The sequence below is a fragment of the Loxodonta africana genome, chromosome 22, assembly GCF_030014295.1.
Source record: "Loxodonta africana isolate mLoxAfr1 chromosome 22, mLoxAfr1.hap2, whole genome shotgun sequence".
NCBI classification, from domain to species: domain Eukaryota; kingdom Metazoa; phylum Chordata; class Mammalia; order Proboscidea; family Elephantidae; genus Loxodonta; species Loxodonta africana.
The window spans coordinates 17,081,282-17,103,025 of NC_087363.1; the positions used below are offsets into that span (position 1 = coordinate 17,081,282).

At 46.3% G+C, this 21,744-nt stretch overlaps 1 pseudogene; it reads left to right on the forward strand.

The window, feature by feature from the left end:
* Positions 1–3,600: 3,600 nt before the first annotated feature.
* Positions 3,601–5,709, forward strand: LOC104845908 (putative uncharacterized protein encoded by ERC2-IT1; annotated as a pseudogene).
* Positions 5,710–21,744: the final 16,035 nt, after the last annotated feature.

A 21,744-nucleotide genomic window follows, 5' to 3' on the forward strand; every position in this document is an offset into this window, starting at 1 on the left:
TGGTCTTTCAGAGGTTTATTTGTTTGTTTTATTTTAAAGTACTACAAGACTGCCTGCATACCACATCTTTCTAGCCTGTATTCTGTACTGGAAACCATTTCTCTTTTGTCCATACATTCTTGAGGTTGGGTTAAATCTTACATAGACATACCGTATATTTGTGCAAATAACATGTACCTTCTACAATTGTTTGCTAACCTCGCCCTCCTCTTCCCATGAGGTATTTTCATAAGTGAACTATGCTAATTTTTTTTTACAGCAACATGTAAAAAAATTGGCATAGCAGCATTTATGAAAATACCTTGCAGGGTGGGCATGGCTGGAAAACAAATGTAGAATGAGTGCATTATTTTTGTAAAAATATGCTGTACCAACTATGATTTTAATAGGCAGATGCCATACATTCCCAAGTTCAATAGTGCCATTTCTTTTATTCTTCCAGTATTTATTGAGCACCTACTATGTGCCAGGTTTATGAAAGGTCACAGCCATCCAGAAACTAGAGACAAATTAGCCAGCCTGTTGCCCAGCCTGTTTTATGCTTGGCTCTCATGACATTCTCAAAGTGCTTAGAAGTTGTTCATTTTTACTTTGGCAGGCTTTTATTTCTGAAACATTTTCACATGTTTCATTTTTCCAGTCCCATTTGTAGAAGCTCTGCATGCCCTCTACCCATCAGTGGCACGTCCAACATAATTTTTATCCAAGTTTTTTAGCTTGGAGGTTTTTTTTAGTTCTTCAATTCTCATTATAAAAGATTGAAGCTGTACTGAAGTATACAACTTAAAACCTGAATGGTTTCACTCTTTCACTGTTCACACTCTGCCCCCGAACTCCACACTTCTCCCCAGAAACAGTACACTGCAAATAATTGGTAGGTGTGCCCTTCATAGGCATTTATAAATGTATGTACATGCATCGTTTGTAACACAAATCAGGTCATAGTATACATATCCTTCTGTGATTTTCACTTTTCACTTAATTGTATGTCTTGGTAGGCCTCCCATTGTTAGCACATAGGAATCTACCTCATTCTTTTCTCACAGCTACAGAATTCCATGAAATGCCTGCGCCAAAGTTTACTTTACCACTCAGTTGATGGCTATTTCGAATGTTAGCTTTTTTTCTTTTTTTTTGCTGTAGTAAACAATTTTGTGTATAGGCCTTTGGGCCTGTGTGTAAGTATTTCCATTGAATGGAAGCCCCAAATGAGAATTTTCTACGTGAAATGGGTCGGAATAAGCCAATGAGAATAGAACTGGTTGCCAATTGGTGAATGCATTCTGGCCTGAGTCTGGAGTTTCTCAGCCCATGCTGGTCCTGTTTGAATTAATCCAGGATTGTCCAAGATTCTTCCCTGTTTGGACCCTGCTATCTGACAGTTTGAAAGCTGGAGTCAAACTTCATAGATAAAAGCCTTACCTGAAAATGCTATGGGCTTTCCTGAGCAGAAAGTGGAAAAGGGGACAGTCAAGGGAGTTTCCCTGGTAAATAGTTTAAAAACTCCGTATGGAACAGAGATTAGTCTCTCAGGAAAGGAGGTGGGTCATTCTTTTTGAAAAGTCTGTTTTCATGTTTTTCTTCCCAGCTTATCCAACCCTACAAAACAGCTAGAGCCAAGCACCTGATCTGCTGTGTTGGTATGGCTTTTGTTGCAGATTTTAAGGTGCAGCTAGCACTGTAGATGGCACCCCAGATGCCCGTTCCCCAGTTACTCACTCAGGCACTTAACTAGGTACTGCCGTGAAGGCATTGAGGTTACCAGTCAACTGACCTTAAAATAGGAGAGTAGCCTGGATTATCCAGGTGGACCCAATACAATTACCAAAAACCAAACCTGTTGCCTTCAAGTCGATTCTGACTCATAGTGACTCCATAGGACAGAATAGAACTGCCCCAGAGGGTTCCCAAGGAGTAAAAAAACCAACCTGGAGTGGCTGATGGACTTGAACTGCCGACCTTTTTTTTAGTAGCTGAGTTCTTAACTACTGTGCCACCAGGGCTCCAATGTAATCACAAGAATCCTTAAAAGCAGAAGAGGAAGGCAGAATAGTCAGAGAGATGTGGTAGAATAAGAAAGAGGAGGAGGAGGAAGAGAAAGTCAGAGAAATTTACAGGTTGAGATGAACTTGACCACTGTTGCTGGCTTCGAAGATGGAGGAAAGGGGCCACGAGCCAGGCAATGCAGGCAGCTTCTTGAAGCTGAGAATGGCCCCTGGCTGATAACCCATCAAGGAAAGTCCTACAACCACATGGAATTGAATTTCCCGGTGACATGAAGGAGCTTGGAAGCAGATTTGTCCCCAGAGCTCCAGAAAGGAATGCATCTGTGCTGACAGTTTGGCCTTGGCCTTGTGAAAGCCGGAGCAGAGAACCAGCTGAACCACACTATGGAATTGTGAGAAATACCTGCATGTTATTTTTAGCCAATAAATGTTTGGTAGTTTGATACAGCAGCAATAGAAAACTAATACTCAGGGGTTGTGTATTGGACACAGCTCAATGGACCCATCGGGCAAGCAGGCGTATTTTGAAGTTCAAGCATCTGATGCAGGGCAGGGTCCAGTGTTATAATAAAAAGAGCTGCCTGCATTTTGGAACTGCTTGCCACGTGTTAGGCATTGTACCCATTACTGTCAAGTCGATTGCAACTCGTAGCAATCCTATAAGGACACAGCAGAACTGCCCCATGGGGTTTCCAAGGAGCTGCTGGTGGATTCAAACTGCCAACCTTTTGGTTAGCAGCCGGAGCTCTTAACCACTGCGCCACCAGGGCTCCGTTAGGCATTGTAGTGGATGCTTTATATGCGTTCTCTACGTTATTCTTCACAAGAGCTCTATAGGGGTCGGTGCTTTTATTGTTATACCCATTTTACAGATGAGGGAAGTGAGATTCAAAGAGGTTAGGTATCTGGGCCATGGTCATATGACTTATAAATGGTAGATCTGGGACTCAAAGGAGCCCTGGTGCCTCAGTGGCTAAGCCCCCCACTGCTAACCAGAAGGTTGGTGGTTCAAACTTACCAGCTGCTCCATGGGAGAAAGATGTGTCAGTCTGCTTCCAGAATGATCATAGCCTTGGAAAACCTGTGGGGCAGTTCTACTCAGTCCTATATGGTCACTATGACTTGGAATCAACTCGACGCAGCCGTGAGTTTGGTTTTGGGACTCAAACCCAATCTGTGGGGCATCACGCCCAAGTCTGTGCATGTAAACAATATATTTCATAGCGTACCACCTATTTAAATAATGTTGTTATTGTTAGGTGCTGTCATGTCAGTTCTGACTCATAGCGACTCTATGTACTACAGAATGAAACATTGCCCGGTCCTGCGCCATCCTCACAGTTGTTGCTATACTTGAGCCCATTGCTGCAGTCACTGAGTCAATCCATCTCATTTAGGGTCTTCCTCTTTTTCACTGACCCTCTACAATTAATTAAATAATAGGTTCATGTATTTCTATATGCAAAATTCCTGATATTGAAACTCTTGCTAAACGCTCACAACCAAAAATGCCTTTCATCACATAAAGCCCCTTGACCTTGCTTTGATGTACTTGGAATACTACACCACCAGATGCTGAGCAAGGAGGAAAAAAAAGAAAAAATTCGAATGGTCAAGGAAACAGGAGACTCCCAGGCTCCCCAAGCCGAAGTATAGTGCACACTCTTATATTTCTCTTCAAATCCTTGGAGGTCCCACTTGTTCTAGATTGTATCAAAGATAATGCCCTCTTCCCCCCACCAAGCATCAATTCCTGAGGTGAAACTTGTGATAGAGACATTTTTAGACCTTGGATATAAACATCAGGGGCCAAAAGGAATATTAAGTAGAACAAACGTGGTACATAACTGACATTTTATCTGGGGGGCTGACGTGCCAATCTGATCTGAGTTGTGTGTTCAAAAAGTGGGCCTCAAATCCAGCCAGTGAAAAGTCTGTGTGTGCAACAAGCTCGTTCGTGCATTGATGCATTCACACATTCAAACATTTAACAAATATGAACTGAGCTTCTATATTGTGCCAGGGTTTGTATTGGAAGCTGGGCAGATACACTAATGAATATGACGACAATTTCCATGTCCATAGATGTTCCAGACTGGCGAAGGAAGCATGGATAAACCATTGCAGGTTAGTATAGTAAGTGCTGTCATGGAGGAGATACTGCATGCCATGAAAACATGTGAGAGATTCAGAACATCAGAAATCATGGATCCTAAACTGGGGCATAAAGCAAAACAGGTGTTAGCCAGATAAATAGGGAGTTGGGGAAAATGTCCCAGGCCAGTGAAATGTCCTGATGTAGGTCTGATCTAGAAACATATATAGGTCCATATATTTTTATGGAGTAGGCAAAGAGGCAGATAGAAAGGGACGAGGCTGAAGACATCAGCAGTGACTGAGGTTGGAAAGGCCTTGTACTACATGAAGGAGATTGAACTTTATTATAAGGGAACGTCAAAACCATTGAAAGATTAAGATGAGCAGTGACCTGAGCAGATGTGGGTGCGTTAGAAGGATCCCTCTGAGGGAAGAGTCAAGAATGGGTAGAGGAGGGCCAAGTGGAGGCAGAGAGACTGTTGGGAGGCAGAGAGGATGATTGTATGAAGGAAGGGTGGGATTGGGAATGGAGAAAGGTGGTAAGTTCCAAGATACGAGGGAAGGAGGACCACTGGGATTTGGCCATTGACCAGCTGTGGGGTGGGAGAAGAAGGGGGAGTCCAGGATGACAGCCGGGCCTGACTTGGGAAATCATCATCCAAATACGTTCTGGGCTGACTGGCCCAAGTCGTGGTTGGCAGGGCCAAGACGGGATTACACAGTGCAATTTGTGAAAGTCCTGAGGAGTAGAGGGTCAACCAGGAAGCACAGCTTCCTTCTGTACTTCATGGAGCAGCAAGAACACCTCTGTGGATGCGCGTCTTGGGGATTCCAGAGCAAGGAACTCCTCTTGGTTGTTTTGAACATGCTGACAGACGAAAAAAAGCTTTCAAGAAAGAAAAGCCCCAACCGCTTCGTGAAATGGGATGATATACAGTTTCAAATGCTCTCTTTCTTCCCCAGGCCCTTGTTTTCCATGGGAGGAGAATGCCTTTCCTGCTGAAGGTGGTGGATGCGGGTTGCTCTGTGGATCTGGGCAAGGGTCAGTGCAATTGTAACCTGGCCACCCCATGTACCCTGAGGCACTGTGATGTCTTGACAGGTGTCCTGACTCTTGGCCTTGAAGTGTCCATCAGCTGCCAGTCAGCTGGGACCAGGCTGTGGGAAGAGCCTGCGGGCCTGGGGCTTGGTAGCACTTGCTTGGTTAAATGCCTGTGGCTGCTGTAAGCCCACGTCTAAGCCCATTGCGGGCTGACAGTCAGAGTTCAGATCGATGTACAGTACAGTGATAGTTCTCTGTCCTCTTCTTAAGCCCATGGATGTGCAGCAGGAGAGAGAAAGATTTTCGCAAGCAAGTGTGTGAATTGGTGTTCAGTGCCTGCCAGTGGTATACTGCTGCCTCCTGCTTTGGTCTGCCCATTAGCCATCTCCCCCTCTTCTGATACCAACAGCCAGATTTTCTTTGGGATGTTCCTTTCAATTCCCATAGTTGTAATGGGTTGCCCTTTCTTCAGTGCCGTGTCAGGTATAGGCACATGGCTCAGGCCAGCCAATCAGAGTCCTCTAGTCCCAGACTTGATTACTCAGAGGCCACTATTCCTTTGGCCACAGTGATTAGTTCAGAGGTGGGCACATGGCCAAACTACACCAATAAGTCTCAGTTCTGAGACTGTATTGGGACTGTTTGGAAAAAGCAGTACTCATTCTGTGGAACTGGAAGCTGGGATGATGAAGTCTGGGGTACCTGAGGCCACAGCATGAAGAGAGACATGCCTGAGAATGAAATCAAAAAGAGAAGCAGACGAGTGATGGAGAGAGAGAAGAGACAGACCCCTGGGGACATGTTTGAGCCCCTGAAGCCAGCTGTGCCCAAAGTTAGCCTGTTATTGGGTACCTCCAGTCGATTCCAGCTCACAGTGACCCTATTATGACAGAGTAGAACTTCCCACGTAGGGTTTTCTAGGCTGTAATCTTTACAGGAGCAGATCGCCAGGTCTTTGTCCCATGGAGCCTTTGGGTGGGTTCAAACCACCAACCTTGCAGTTAGCAGCCAGTGCTCAACCTTTGTACCACCAGGGCTCCTTCAAAACCACCCTAGCCCTGATATTTAGTCGCAAGACCCAATAAATGCTTTTTTTTCCTTAAGCCAGTTGCAATCCTGATACATAGAAATTGCTCCCATTATTGAGTCTTGTTTCCAATCAACTCAGCAAGTATTTATTGTGATCTGTGGTGGGAGGTGTCATTCAGAACTGTAGGAGGCACCTGAGGTATGATACAGTTACAGTCATTACTCCTATATTATCATGGTTACAGTTATTGAACATCTCTTCTGTTACCAGGTGCTCCTCAGCACTGTATACATGTTATTTCATTTGCTCCATCCAGCAACTCTTTGAAATGGAAATAGCTATTGGCATTTTACAGAAGAGGAAGCTGAAGCTCAGAGATGCTCAGAAACGTGCCCAAGGTCCCTCAGCTGGTCAGCAACAGAGTGAGGATATGAGTCACAGTCTACTCTGGCTCCAAAGTCTGTCTGTAACCTCCCTGATTTCTTGTCTCCTTCGCTTGGGTGGCTCATACTCTGGAGAGAGAGGATACAGAGGGGTCCAGCAGGGCACATGAGGTTACCCATGCCTACCCCAAGGCTTGGAAATAAGATTGCACACCATGAAAACTGCCTGGACAAGCTGTCCAAGCGATCCGGGGAATGGATCAGAATAGAAATTTGCCAAGTCCCCTTGTCTTGGTCATCTAGTGCTGCTGTGATAGAAATATCACAAGTGGATGGCTTTAACAAAGAGAAGTTTATCCTCACAGCGCAGTGGACCAGAAGTCCAAATTCAGGTGCTGGCTGCAGGAGAAGGCTTTGTCTCTCTTTTGGCTCTGGAGGAAGGTCCTTGTGATGCATCAGGGGAAGCCCTGGTCTGGGAGCATCTCGGAGCAGGAACCTCAGGTCTGAAGGGTATGCTTTGCTCCTGACACTGCTTTCTTGGTGGTATGAGGTCCCCAAATCTCTTTGCTAGATTCTTTCTTTTATATCTCAAAAGAGATTGGCTTAAGACTCTATCTAATCTTGCAGATCTCATCAGCATAACTGCCACTAATCCATCTTATTACATCATAGTGACAGAATTTACAACACAAACGGAAACCACATCAGATGACAAAATGGTAGACAATCACACAATACTGGGAATCATGACCTAGCCAAGTTGACAGATATTTTGGGGGATGCAGTTCAGTCCATGACTCCCCTCAAAGAGCCAGGATGGCGCCCAGCCAGCCAGACTAGACTTCCAACTGCCGGAAGATGGACCGCTTCCTTGAGGGTCTGGCAGTAGGGAGGGGACTGTGCTTGTCACACGTAGACATTCCAGATTCTGCAGTGATGGTTTAATGTCGTTGAAACTTAACAAACTGCATTTAGAGTGTGATTCGGCTTCCCTTGTCGGCTTGCCTGCAACGACAGACTGGGTTCATCTGAAACTGGCAAGCCTTCAGTCCACACATCTATGAGAGTTCTCTGTGTAAATTATCACAAGGCATTCTGGCATGCAGTGGTAACGGCACAGGAGCTAGCTACATGGGAAGCTGCCCTGTTGGAGACAGAGGCCCTCTGTGTGCTGGCAAGGCAGGTTCCAGAGCCTCCTAGGTTCAAGAGCAGGCCTGGACGACAACATAGCAACCAACTAAGGTGCGTTGTGTCTTTAAGGCCTGTTGTCCCATGCACACACCCATAGCCCTTGTGAGAGGGTCTAGGCACCTTTGCAGACAGAGCAGCACACAGTTTGGGGTCAAATGGACTTGAACTTGAGTCCCAGCCCCACCATGACTAGCAGCATGGACAAGTTTTCCATTTCTCTGAGGCTCAATTTGCTCGTGTAAAACGTGAGAATACTGACAGGAACTACTTCATAGGGTGGCTACAAGAAGTAAAATGAGGAAAAGGATGCAAAGGGTTTAACAGGCCACCTGCTGTAGTTGTACTCATTAGCCGTTGTTGTTAGTGGCTGTCGAGTCGGCCCCCCACTCATGGCAACCCTATGCGCACTGGAATGAAACGCTGCCAGTCCTACACCATCCCCGCGAATGATCAGTTGCCGATCAGACCATCGAGCTCCGTAGTTTTCATTGATTGATCTCTGGAAATAGCTCACCAGGCCTTTCTTCCTAGTCCATCTTAGCCCGGAGGCTCTGCTGAAACCTGTTCAGCAGCATCATAGCAACATGCAAATCTCCATCAACAGACTGGTGGTGAGTAAGCATGAAGTGTATTGTCTGGGAATCAAACCCTGATCTCCCACATGGAGTGCAAGAATTCTACCTCTGAACCACCAATGGCCTCAGTGGTACTTAGCAACTGTCTTTGTTGGCACCATTGCAGAACACACCCTTCTGCCTGCATGTATTTTCTATGTACAGTCCAGCCCTGCCTGTCCGGTATACAGTAACACAGGCCCTCAGGAAGGCAGTGAGGCTTGAAAAAAAGAGAGCACCTGACCTTGCAGGTTGGGTGACCCAGCTGTTCAGAGAGTCCAGAATGGAAATGTCAGTGAGGAAAATGGGCCAAGCTGGGGCAGATTGGACTGGATATCAGGCCTACCTAAAGAGACACCTCAAGTCAGCTCCAACCCAAGTTGCCATAGAGAAATGAAGGCTCAGTATTGCCATTTAAGCTGATCTTTCCCCAAAACAGGAATTGAGATTTCTTCATGAAATCTCCCAGTTTTTCAGTGATTGTAACTAATTCAAGTTCTTCAAATTCTGTAGACCAAGCAATTGGCCTGCATGCTAGAATGAGCCTCAGGGTTTTAATTTATGATCTCTACCTTAAAATGTTGGCAGGATTTGGGTGAGGGAGTGTCTGAGTTTGGGTTCCTCCAGAAGCAGGTCCTGTGACCAGGATCCAGTGCAAGCAGCTTATTTGGGAGGTGATCCTGGCTAACATGAGGGTGGTGGTGGGGGGGAGTGAGACAGAGATGGGAAAACAGCCAATAAACGGGGTGCTGTCAAGTCATCAGAGTCCCCAGGTGGTACAAACGGTTACCACACTCAGCTGCTAACTGAAAGTTTAGAGGTTCAAGTCTACCCAGGGGCGCCTCAGAAGAAAGGCCTGGCACTCTCCTTCCAAAAAATCAGCCACTGGGAATTCTATGGAGCACAGTTCTATTCTGACACACAGAGGGTCACCATAAGTCGGAACTGACTAGGCAGCAACTGGTTTTGGGTTTTGGGTTATCCAGTCACCAGCGTGGGCTACTGGAGCTGATCCCACAGAGAACTCTGGGAGTCAGTGCAGGACACGTGCCTCAGGCATCTGATGGGCGAAGGAACTGGGACACTTCACACTGACTCCTGCCAGCCATCGACTGCGGGCTGCTCCCGGGGGGCAGCAGCACCCTTGCAGCCCTGGCCTTCCACAGGCCTGTGCGGAGGACGCTTTTAAGGCCGGAGAAGCCCTCAGGCAGTTGGAGGCCAGGCTGCACGCCCTGAAGTGGTAACCCTGGCAGGATGTGGATGGGGCACCAACAGTGTCAGCGGGAGAGGGGCAGCAGGTCGCAGAGTCAGCCCTGGCCACTGGGTAAACGAGTGACTGAGAGAACCTTCAAAACATGCCGTCTGCTCTGTTACTTCTATTGGGTGGCGAAGCTCCTCGCTCTGGTCTCATTTATCCCATCAGATGAGGCTTCCAACACGTCCCCCTGGTTTCCTTCCCGGGCCAAAGCAGGAGTTCGCGCTGGGAAGAGATGGCAGCTGCTGATAGGAATGCCCATTTGTCGTGCTTGCCTCTCAGGCTCTGCCTGTCAGTTCCAGATGGATCTGTGAGATTCCCTTCTCCTCCATGGTCTTCCTCCAGTGTCTCCAGTGGCAACTCTGCAACTGTTTTGTGAGAGCGGTTCAAATTGTTTTATATCCCCTTAGCTGCCAAGCACCATGTCATACGCAATAAATAAATTGTTGGCTTATATGGAAAGCATATTTTGTCCAGATGTGTCCTTGAAACTACAGCCCTGAAATATGCAAGTCAGATAGGAAAGCACATTCTCAAAGCTCAGGAGGAGGCGGCTCACACGGAAAAGCCGTGTGATTGGCAGGTGCTGCCACCCAGCAACCCCAGCGCATCCTACACATAGGTCAGGCAGCGCACCTCCTGGAACCCCGAGCGTGCAAGGTGGTGCATCCCACCGGGCCCGTCTGCATGCTTAGCGGGGGTGTCCCAGCAGGACAGGTTGGGGCCAGGGGAGAATCGAACTGGGAGAGTTACTTGGTTGAGAAGCCAAGACCTGTGTGTTCCTTTTAATCTCCTCTTGACCAGCCTGGTTGGAGCAAGTCTTCTTCAGCAGGAGGCGAAGTTCAGCACCCTTGTCTGGGGTGTAAGCCATTCCTAGCTACCTTGGCCTTGTTGCATGCAGAGTGCAAGGCCGGGGGATGTGAAACCTGGAATAAGGAGGGAGAAGAAGGACACCTGGATGGTGCAGAACCACAGAGAAAGATGTTTGGTGTGTTTTAACTGGCTTAACCTGCCCTGAGACAGAATGGCCATCCCAAGACAGCACCTTACCAGCAGGTAGATGACCCAGGAGAGCAGATGGGGCCACGATGGCAGAGACCACCATGGAGAGCTCGCCAGTGGTGGCTTGGCTGCCTGTGAACTTTTAAATGTCATCTTTATTGCTTTTTTAAATTGCAAGTACATGCTCATAAAAAGTTAAACAGGCTAGAGATGCATGAAGTGAAAAGCGAAAGTTCCGGCTTAAACATCCCGAAACCCATCCCCTCTGTGGCCTCGCGGAGAGTTTCCTGGTTTATGCGCACACGCATGCGCACACACATGCACAGTTTTACAAGAAACGAGCTTGCACTATACAAATTACTCTGTAGCTCACCTTTTTTGCACTTCATGTCTTGTGGACATCCTTCCGCACCAGTCTAATCTTTGTCAATGCTTTGTGGTGTTCTTTTGATGGATTACAGTAATTTGTTAAAATTTTCAAGGTGACTTCGCAGATTGCTTCCCAAATTCTCAGCCTATGGGAAGCAACTAAAACTAAGCTAATGCTGTTATCGTTATTGCTAGTAAACAAAAAACCAAACCTATTGCCGTTGAGTCGATTCTGACTCATAGCAACCCAACAGAACAGAGTAGAACTGCCCCATAGAGTTTCCAAGGAGCGCCTGGTGGATTCAGACTGTCAACTTTTCTGTTAGCAGCTGTAGCTCTTAATCACTATGCCACCAGGGTATCCATTATTGCTAGTAGAAGTGATCTTTTATCTTCTTATCTATTGAATTCAACAGAATTAAAGTGAACAGTGGAAAAATTTATGAAAAAAAGTGATTACAGGAATGGTGATATTGAATATGTATATACACATATGAAATATATGTATTTTTAACTAACCCGTTGCCATCGAGTTGATTCCAACTCATAGCAACCCTACAGGACAGAGTAGAACTGCCCCATAGGGTTTCTAAGGAACGGCTAGTGGATTTGAACTGCCAGCCTTTTGGTTAGTAGCCAAATGCTTAACCACTGCACCAATAGGGCCCCTATTTATACCTAAAACCCATTGCCGTCGAGTCGATTCTGACTCATAGCGACTCTATAGGACAGAGTAGAACTGCTCCATAGAGTTTCCAAGGAGCACCTGGTGGATTAGAACTGCGGACCTTTTGGTTAGCAGCCATAGCTCTTAACCACTACACCAACAGGCTTTCCATTTATACCTAAAGTGTAATAAAATTCAAGAGAGAGAATGGGTTTTCTGAGTAAAACCAAAGACGTCATTTCAATACCTCAGTGACTTTTCTTGAACGGATTCCTTTACCCAACTGCCAAGGCTTAATTTTAGGCTTGTGTGTACTCCTTGGCTGACAGCCCAGCTCGGTAGCTAAAGTGCAAGGCTACTGTGAGATACAGTAGATGGTTAAGAACACTGGCTGTGGAGCTCGGGTACCAATTCTGGTACTTTGCAGTATGAGGTCTTGTTCGGTGCACTTAAACCCTCTGTGCCTCAGTTTCCTCATTTCCCAAATCAGAATGATAACACGCACTTCCTGGGGTGGTTGAGATGACTGAAGGAGAGAATGTACGCGAAGCCTTTAGCACGAAGTACATGCCCAGCAAACGGTGGTGACTAGACCCACTGCCGTCAAGTCGGTTCCAACTCATAGCGACCCTATGGGACAGAGTAGAGCTGCCCCATAGAGTTTCCAAGGAGCACCTGGTGGATTCAAACTGCCGACCCTTTGGTTAGCAGACGTAGCACTTAACCATTACACCGCTAGGGTTTCCACGGTGGTGACTGGTAGTATGAAAAGAAGTGGAATCACCAGCAGCCAGCTGACTTACCTGGTAAATTAGGGTAGATCTTGTCAGGTGTGAGCCTCAGGGACCTGGTCTGTAAGTATCCACCTTTGTAGATGTCCCCAGTGTTTTCTCCTAGCCAGGTAGCTGAGCCAGAATAATGAAAAATAAAATAGATATAATTTTTTTTTAATTAATAATCAACTAAAACTATCCTAAAATGCCTCAGAGGTTGTGGCAAACCCTCAGCTATTCTAACCCAGAACAGAACCTGATTTTCAGTTGTAGATGATAAATAAACACAGCACACTGCCCTTCACAATGAGTGGCTATTTTTTTAACCAATGCAGATGTCTCCTATTTACATTGAAGCTGTCATACAAATTAGCAGAGGCCCACAGACTGAAAGAAGGCAGGCGTCAGCCCCGAAATGTTGACAGGAATGGAAAGTGGCTTATCCCACTCCTCAACATTGTGGCATTGCAGTCCGGGCAGGGGTTGGGAAGAACCGAAGAGCTTTTCCAGGCTGGCAGAAATATCTGCTGACCAGGCAGGCTGTGAAGTCAATCCGCCACGCTGGGTAAAATGAAATACAGTGGAGTTTGGAGCTGCTGTGATCTTGACACTTTTGCAATCCAGAAAAAGTTCCATATCTTTGACAGATATGAAAATCCACTCCATTTGGTACAAGTGCATACATGGCAGATAGAGTCAGGATTAAGACACCAACCAGGGGGTAACAGTTGATCCCCTGTTTTTCTGAGTGCAAGATTTTCTTGGCAAAATATTTGTTTGGCTACCCTTATCACATATACTCTTTATCAAACTGTAAGTATGGGCTATTCGAAGGGGGATATTGAGAGCTCAGCCACAAAAAACAAGTAGAGGCTGGGAGGATATTCAGATTTCAGGTTTTTCAGACCCTTACATATCCTAGAGAGGAACCCTGGTGGCCCTATGTTTAAGTGCTTGTCTGCTACCTGGAAGGTTGCCGGTTCGAACCTACCCAGCGGCTCTTTGGGAGAAAGACCTGGCAATCAGCTCCTGAAAAGATTCCAAAACCCACTGCCACTGAGTAGATTCTGATTCATAGCGACCCTATAGCACCGAGTAGAACTGCCCTATAGGGTTTCCAAGGCTGTAAATCTTTATGGAAGCAGACAGCCACATCTTTCTCCCACAGGGCAGCTAATGGGTTCAAATTGCCAGTCTTCTGGTTAGCGGCCAAGTGCTTAACCACTGCGCCACAAGTGCTCCTTCCTGTAAAGATTACAGCCTAGAAAACCCTATGGGGCAGCTCTACTCTGTCACATGGGGTTGCTATGAGTCAGAATCAACTCGACAGCACTTAACAACAACAACAATATACTGTAGAGTGATAATTAAGGTTGAGAGAGGTGAAAGGACCAGCCCAAGACCCCACTGCCAAGGCCTGAGGATAGAACCCAGGATCCAAGGCTTCCACTAAATGTTCTTCCCACTAGACCCCATTGCCTCCAGATGATTTTCTCCTGGGAGATACCCACAGACACAAACCTGTAAAAAGTTTGAACGTAAACCTTAAAACTTCTATGGCCAATCTTTTCTGGAGAGGAAGTGAATCCCTATTGTGTGAATAGGGAGGAGTGAGTGGCTGATTCTCTTGGCTCCCCGGAGGACAGGCAGAGGGCCAGCCTCTGGCCAAGGCCGAGGACTTGCCGTGGTGGTACACACAGGTCTCTACCTGAAACAGTGAGGACAGACTCACATACAATCTCTAAGGGACGTAGGCACACAGGGATATGGGAGTACAACCCAAGAAACCGTTGCACTTGAGTCGATTCTGACTCACAGCAACTCTGTAGACAAAGAGGATGACATTTCAGTTCTGCCCCGACCATTCAGGGAAGGCTTTATTTGACCTGGGTCCTAACAGGATGAGCAGACTTTGCCCCGGCAGACCATGCATTCGTTTATTTATTCATTTAATTGAAATTTACTAAGCACCTGCTTTTTGCCAGAGTCCCTGGGTGGTGCAAATGGTTAGCACACTCAGCTGCTAAACAAATGGTTTGAGGTTCAAGTCCACCCAGAGATGCCTTGGAGCAAAGTCCTGGTGATCTGTTTCTGAAAACTCAGCCATTGAAGACCCTGTAGGGCACAGTTCCACACTGACACACGAGGTCACTGTGAGTTGGAATAGACTTGACAGCAGACGGTGGTGCTGCTTCTTGCCAGTCTTTGTACCATTACACTGATTCTGACTCATTGAGCCATAGGGTTTTCAATGGCTAATTTTTCAGAAGTAGGTCGCCAGGCCTTTCTTCCTGTGCCAGGTAAACAAGCAGTAAATATATAGCAGTAAACAAGAAAAGGCTGTGCTCTCATGGGTTTTACATCCTTCTGGGGAGGGGGGTCAGAAATTACACAGGTGAATGAATGGATGAGGACGGTGATTTGTAAGTACAGGTGGTTGCTGTGAGTCAGAACCGACTCGATAGCACCTAGCAACAACAAGCACAAAGAAGAAAATGAGGTGAGGTGGTGGGAGAGACCAGGGTGGGGATGCTACGGTAGATAAAATGGTTGATGGCTGGTATGAGAAAGCAACATCTGGTCTGAGAAGCAGCTGCACAAAGAAGGCTGGGTGGATGGGGGACCGTGGTGGGAGGGGAAGGTGGAGAGGTGGGCAGTGCCCAGGCCTGTAAGTAAACAGAACTTTCTTCTAGGAGAGCTAGGGAGCATCGGGGGGAGTGGGGTAGGGGAATACTGTGCTGCGTGAGTGAGGAGGCAGAGAAATACGGAAGTCACCAAGGTGCAGGCGGGACACGTAGCGGTGGATTTGGTGCTCCCCAGAATGCCAAGGTAAAGCCAGCTGCCGCCAAGTCAACACTGACTCATGACAATCCCTGTGTCTCCAAGTAGAACTGCACTCCACATGGTTCTCAATGGCTGATTCTGCCCAAATAGGTCTCCAGACCTTTCCTCCAAGGCACCTCTCACTGGACTCGAACCTCTAACCTTTCAGTTTGTAGCTGAACACATTAACCGCTTCCACCACCCCAGAACTCCAGAATGCCAGGTGGTGGTTATTGTTGTTGTGTGCCATCGAGTCAATTCTGACTCATGGTGACCTTACAGGACAGAGGAGAACTACCCCATAGGGTTTTCTAGGCTTTAAATCTTTACAGAAGCAGACTGTCACACCTTTCTCCTGGGGAATGGCTGGTGGATTCGAATCACCTTTCTCCTGCCAAGTGGCTGGTGGGTTCAAATCACAGACTTTTTAGTTAGCAGTTGAGCACTGAACCGTTGCACCACGAGGGCTCCTTAGAATACCAGGGAGTTGATCTGAATTCCACCAAGTCTTTTCCCTTTAGCATCACAATTAGAACTAAAATACAATGCAAAATTCTGTTTCACAGCAGGGAAACTGAAGTTTGGAGAGTCAGAGCTTGTGGCCAGCCTCCCTTGGCAGCGGAAGGGCCCCCAGACCCGGGGCCTAGGGTGCTGAGTCTGTGCCCCTCCCCTGCCTGCTTCCTCTGCCGCCTTCCCCACCTGCATGTCTTCTGGCGCCTTGGATTTAAAATCTGTTCCCCATCAGACACTTCAGAGAGAGCTTTTACAGTTTGTTTTCAGTAGTGTGTTAAAAGGCAGTCACCTTGAATGACTTCTGCTTGACAGATGTGTCAGCGTTGTCACCGCCCACTCCAAGGAGCAATGGCACATGACGGGGGTGCCCTGGCTTCATGGGGACCATGAGAGGAAGGCAAAGAGCTGCTCACCAGAGCTAGGATTCAGGCTCAGCTCTGCCCCTGCTTGGTTGTGTGACCTTGAGAAAGCACCTTCTTTGCTCTGGGCCTCCTGGTCTTTATGTATCAAATCAGAGGACTGGGTCAGAGGCATTGTTCAGAAACAATGCCATGGTGGGAGAATTCTGAACTAACCTAAGTTAAACAGATTGTTTGCTGCAGGACTTCTCAGAGCCTTTAATATGCTAATGAATACTTCCAGACTCTAAAAAGAAAATACAGTACAATGCGTATCTCAAAGATATTGTCGAACTTGGCCCTGGAATCCTTTTAGGAAGGACACCTCCCGTCCTGTGAGCTCCTCAGAACACACTTGGGGAACCAGGCTGTGAGCTCAGCCTGAGGTTCTGAGAGATGGGAGACAAAAGGGAGCCTTCATTCACGTCCTTGCTCAGCCTTGTTCAACAGCAGCACAGAGTAACAGATTGCCCAGTGTCTCTGAGGCACGTGTCCCCGCTTCCACCCCCTCTCCAGGGCCCTCAGGTGACCCCCGGCTAAATGGCTGTTGTTGAACAGGGAAGACTTGTATACAAACAACAAGATAAAAATGCAAAAAGTGAAAAGTCCCCCAAAGGAGGTCCAGAGGGAGCCCCGTGTGAGCTGGGGTGGGAGGTGGAGAAAGACTGCTAGACCTGGACCTCTTTCCCCAAAGAGTAAACCACTTATCATCCTGCCCGGGCTCAGAGATGTGGCTGCCATGGTCCAAGCATGGGGCAGGGGATGCCTTTTGAGGGGCTTGAGCACAGCCCTACGAGGTGTTGGCACGTTAATATTCCCACTGCAGAGGGGGACACTGAAGCTTTCCCAGAGTAACCCCAGAAGTCCCACAACTGGGGCTTGGGGGGCTGGAAGTGCCACTGAGGTCTGCCTGTGTGTTTAATTGCTGTACTGCATTGCTCTGTTGTCATGTGAATGAGCAGAAGGGGAATAAATGAATGAGTGAATGAATGAAGAATCACCCCATACTGCCCCAGCTTCAGGAAGCCGTCCTGGCTGTGAGGGAAAGTGGCCAAGCTCCTGTTCGAATGAACACCTCCTTGGTCTCTCTCTATTCCGCTGCCCCCGACTCCCTAGCCCCTTCCAAAGCCTCCAGGGTACAAGTGGGCACTATCCTGTTTCGGGGGGCCTGGTAGTGTCCCACCAGCAGGCCACGTCTACCCCACTCACCACCACCGACACACACCCCAGAGTGAGGCAGCCTCAGCTGGAACCAGGTCTGCGGGGCTTTCAGCTTGTTGTGTTTCTTGCAGTCCCTGCCTGTTCTTCACCGAGAGGAGGGCAGCTGTCCCGGGATTGAAACATGAAGAAAGATGGGCTGAGATCAGATAAGCATCCCTTCCCTGGTAGACGTCCCTCCCAATTTACAGGCCTTTGTCATGTTACTAGCGGTTAAGGAATGTTGAAATGGAGCTCTAGCCTGGATCTGAATTATAATCTCGGAAGCTATATTTAAGTCTACCTAAAGATATTTCAATTTGCTATCTCTTTTTTTTCCCCTCTCCTTGGCGCAGGGCATGCTTATATCCTGCAGAACCCAGAAAGCCAGGGAGTATTTCTTAATGTTTTACGTTACAGTTGTAAGTCCTTCTTATCCTTCCATAATCATATTTTAACTTTTCATCAACGTGCTTGTGGGTGTGCCTGTGTGTGTGTTGTCTGTAAGTTCACTTTTATACCAACAGCATTAGTCCCTTTTATCTTTTTCCCCCCAAAGCCACACTTGTGAGACTACATTCAGCAGCGGATTAATCCCCAAAGAACTTAGTTCAGCTTTCGCAGCTGCTGCCAAGTAGGCTCTCTCTCCCTGGCAGTGGAGACTTCAGTGGTTATAATTAACAATTCACCGCTGGGGTGGGAGGGGGAGGGTTGTAGCACAGCAGGAGAATGAGAACTGGGCAGGGGAGGTCACCAAACACCAGTGAATGTTGTCAGTGGGACCCCCAGAGGATTTTGGGGAGGAGAACAGGTCAAGGAGGGGCTGGGTCACAAAGATGTGCCCTTCAGCAGTTGGCCAGAAGGTGAGCTCAGGTGGCAGGTGTGCTGGGGGAGGCCTCTTTGTGAGTGTCTACCTGGGTGTGAGGGTCTGTGCCTGTGAGGGTGGGGTGCATGTGTGTGTGTATATTGGGTGAGAGAAGGAGCAGACTTTTTGAGAGTGTAAGATTTGGCAATTGTGTTTGAAGTCTGATTTCTCACTTATTACCTCTGTGCCCTCAGGCAAATTGCATATGATTGCCTCTTCTTGCCTCAGTTTTCCTACCTGTAAAATGGAGATTCATTCCTTATTCAGCAAATATTTTGAGGTTCCCTGCCCTATTCCAGGCACTGCTCTAGGCACTAGGGCTGCAGCAATAAACAAAAAGACAGAAAGCCCTGCCCCAAACAAAAACACATTGCAGTAGGGTTATTATAAGCGTTAAAGTAGGTTGTGCACTTAAAATGCCTGGCACAGTGTCTGACACATGGTAAGATGTTGGTAAAAAGGAGCAAAGGTTGGTATTCTTACTCTAGGTAATATCTGCAGAGTGACAGAAGTCTTTACCGCTACCGGCACCACCCTAGAAACACCCATCATGGGGCTACATCCCACTATTTCATTTTACAAACGGGTTTTTCTTTGGGAAGTATCATAAGAGTACTTTGGGAAAAGATGCTCTGTAAGTGTTTTACCAGCTCAGTCAAAACAGCCTCTCTCTGTACCAGGCATCTTGAAGGCTAGAGGTGCTTCTTGAATGGATTTTAGTGAAGGAAGGTCAGCTCTCAGATGACAGCCCAGACATGACAAGCTAGAACAATGCAGAAAGGAATGTGTGAAGGGGTTGGATTAAGAATTGCAGGGCAATTACTTTCTGCAAACTGATATGCTAGAAGGAAACAGTCATACCTTGTTATCCAGAAACACAATAGGCAAAACTTCACTATTACAGAATTGCGAGATAGGCAACCCCCATGTAAAATTGGGTTGTTATTTTACAAAGGGGGCAGAGGTTGTAAAATTGGTTTGGAATGTGGACCTCATTTTCCACTAGAGTAGAGTCCATGGACTGATCCTCAAGGGCTTATTCAACCTACCCAAACCAAACCAAACCCGTTGTCGTCGAGTCGGGTCCGACTCATAGCAACCCTATAGGGCAGAGTAGAACCGCCCCATAGAGTTTCCAAGGAGCCCCTGGTGGATTTGAACTGCCAGCCTTTTGGCTAGCAGCTGTAGCACTTAACCACTACACCACTAGGGTTTCCATTCAGCCTACAGTTGCCCGAAATGTATTATTTCTCCCTCACCAGTCACCATGCACCAACTGGCTTTTATGGGAGAATGCATTAAAGGGCCTTTCTTATCCCTACACCAACGTGTTACCAGCATTGTACTGACTCTACAGGGGTTCCCCCTTAGGTTCACCTTACCCAAATAGTCATTGCCTTAGGCCTGGTGGTTAAAACATTGCAGGAAAGCAAAAGTTGTCATAACGTTAAAACAGCCATGAATTAATTGACCACTTATCAAATCATAGCCACCCTATAGGACAGAGTAGAACTGTCCCATAGGGTTTCCAAGGAGTAGCTGGTGGATTTGAGCTGCCAGACTTTTGGTTAGCATCTGTACCTCTTAATCAGTGTTCTACCAGGGCTCCATAACAGTAGAAAACGAATGAATTAATTGACCACTTATCAAATGAGCCCCACTCAGACATCCTTCCCATTGAACACCAGGCCTCCCACTATACTGGGAGTTGGCTCTTTGCGCCTCTTTTTTTTAAATATTGATCTATGGTTGTTTCTGGCACCCGGAAATACTGTGAAAATAGATTGCACATCAATTGCAAAATGAAGTAGCCAGTCTTGCAAAAGAAACAGGGTTTTATCAAGTTAATGGAAGTAATGCTGGAAGCTGGGTTTGTGTCATGTGCAAATTCTTTAACAACAGTCATTTGTTATCAGTTGAAAAGGGAAAAGTCAATAAGCATGATGACTGTAAAGGGGCTTGACGGTTAAGTGGCTGGATGTTAGAGGCTTATGACAATGGTAAAAAGTCTTGAATATTTTTGCCGAAGTCACCTTCTTAGTGACTACTGATGAACATGAAGGATGTCACATCACATCCTCATACCATCGATTAGAAAAAAAAGTGCCAAATAAATCAACACTTATTTTATTCTTTGTTCTTTGTATGAACTAGCATGTCATTGAAATGATAACCTAAATTTTATTTAAAGGAAGATACATAGATACTCATTTCTGAAAATTCTAGCCTCAATTTTAAAGTCTCAAATCTCTACCCTGCCATTTACTCTGAAATTTTGGCCCCTGTCAAGGGAGGTACACCTTACGTGCCATTTTTCAGGTCCCAGTTTTCCTCTAATAAGGAAGGAGATCCCTGTATATTTGCCTTGGAGACCTTCTGTCTCTAGCTGGGCCACCAGTTAGGCATTCTGAATTGGGAGCAGGAGGAAACAGGAACAAAGTATCTGTCAGTCTAACCATGTCTATCTACACTGGTGATGCTGAATCTTTCTAGGTCGTGGACCCCTTGGATGGAGAACGTGATAATAAATAAGACCCTCTCCCTAAAAAAAAGGCACATACACAAAATAAATTTCAAAGGGTTCACATACCCTCTTGATGTCTACTAAGGGACCATAGATATGAGGTCATAGATTGAAAAAAAAAAAAAAAAAAAAACCTGATCTATACCCCTGATTCCTAATCACATATTATTTACCTATTATATGCATCATAGGGGCCCTAGTGGCTACTAACTAAGAAGTCAGCAGTTTGAATGCTCCTTGGAAACCCTGTGGGGGCAGTTCTACTCTGTCCTATAGGGTCACTATGAGTCAAAATCAACTCCATGGCAATGGGTTTGGTTTTCTTTTCTTTTTTGATTATATATATATATCATATATTTGTATACATATGTATGCAGAAACGTATGTGTGTATGTATATACAATATATAGTACACACACACACGTTTAAGCACCTACTAAGTGGCAGAGCACTTTATATATTTTTATCTTCTTTGATTCTGACATACTCTATAGGGTATGTGATACAGTCCTAATTCTGTAGGTGGAAAAACTGGGTCTTGAGGAAGGCTAGGTAACTTGGCCTAAGTTCCCATGAAGTGCCTTGTCTTTCATTTCACACACTGGGGTTTTCTAAGGCCAAAACCTCCAATTTTTCTGTCACATCGTGTCAACTCTATGTGTTCACATATACCGCACTGACTTTTTTCTTAATAAGTAACTTTTATTACAGAGTCTTTCCTAATTACACAAGACATACATGTTTATTATAGAACTATTAGACATTCTAACTTTTAACTTTTGAAATACCCTCAGTTCTTATTTTAAATTGATGAAAGAACGGGTGGTGTTACTCTTTTTTCTCCTCTTCAGTTCATTTTTTCTCTAAATTTGTTGTTGTTGAGAATATACACAGCAAAACGTACACCAGTTCAACAGTTTCCACATGTACAGTTCAGTGACACTGATTACGTTCTTTGAGTTGTGCAACCATTCTCGCCCTCCTTTTCTCAGTTG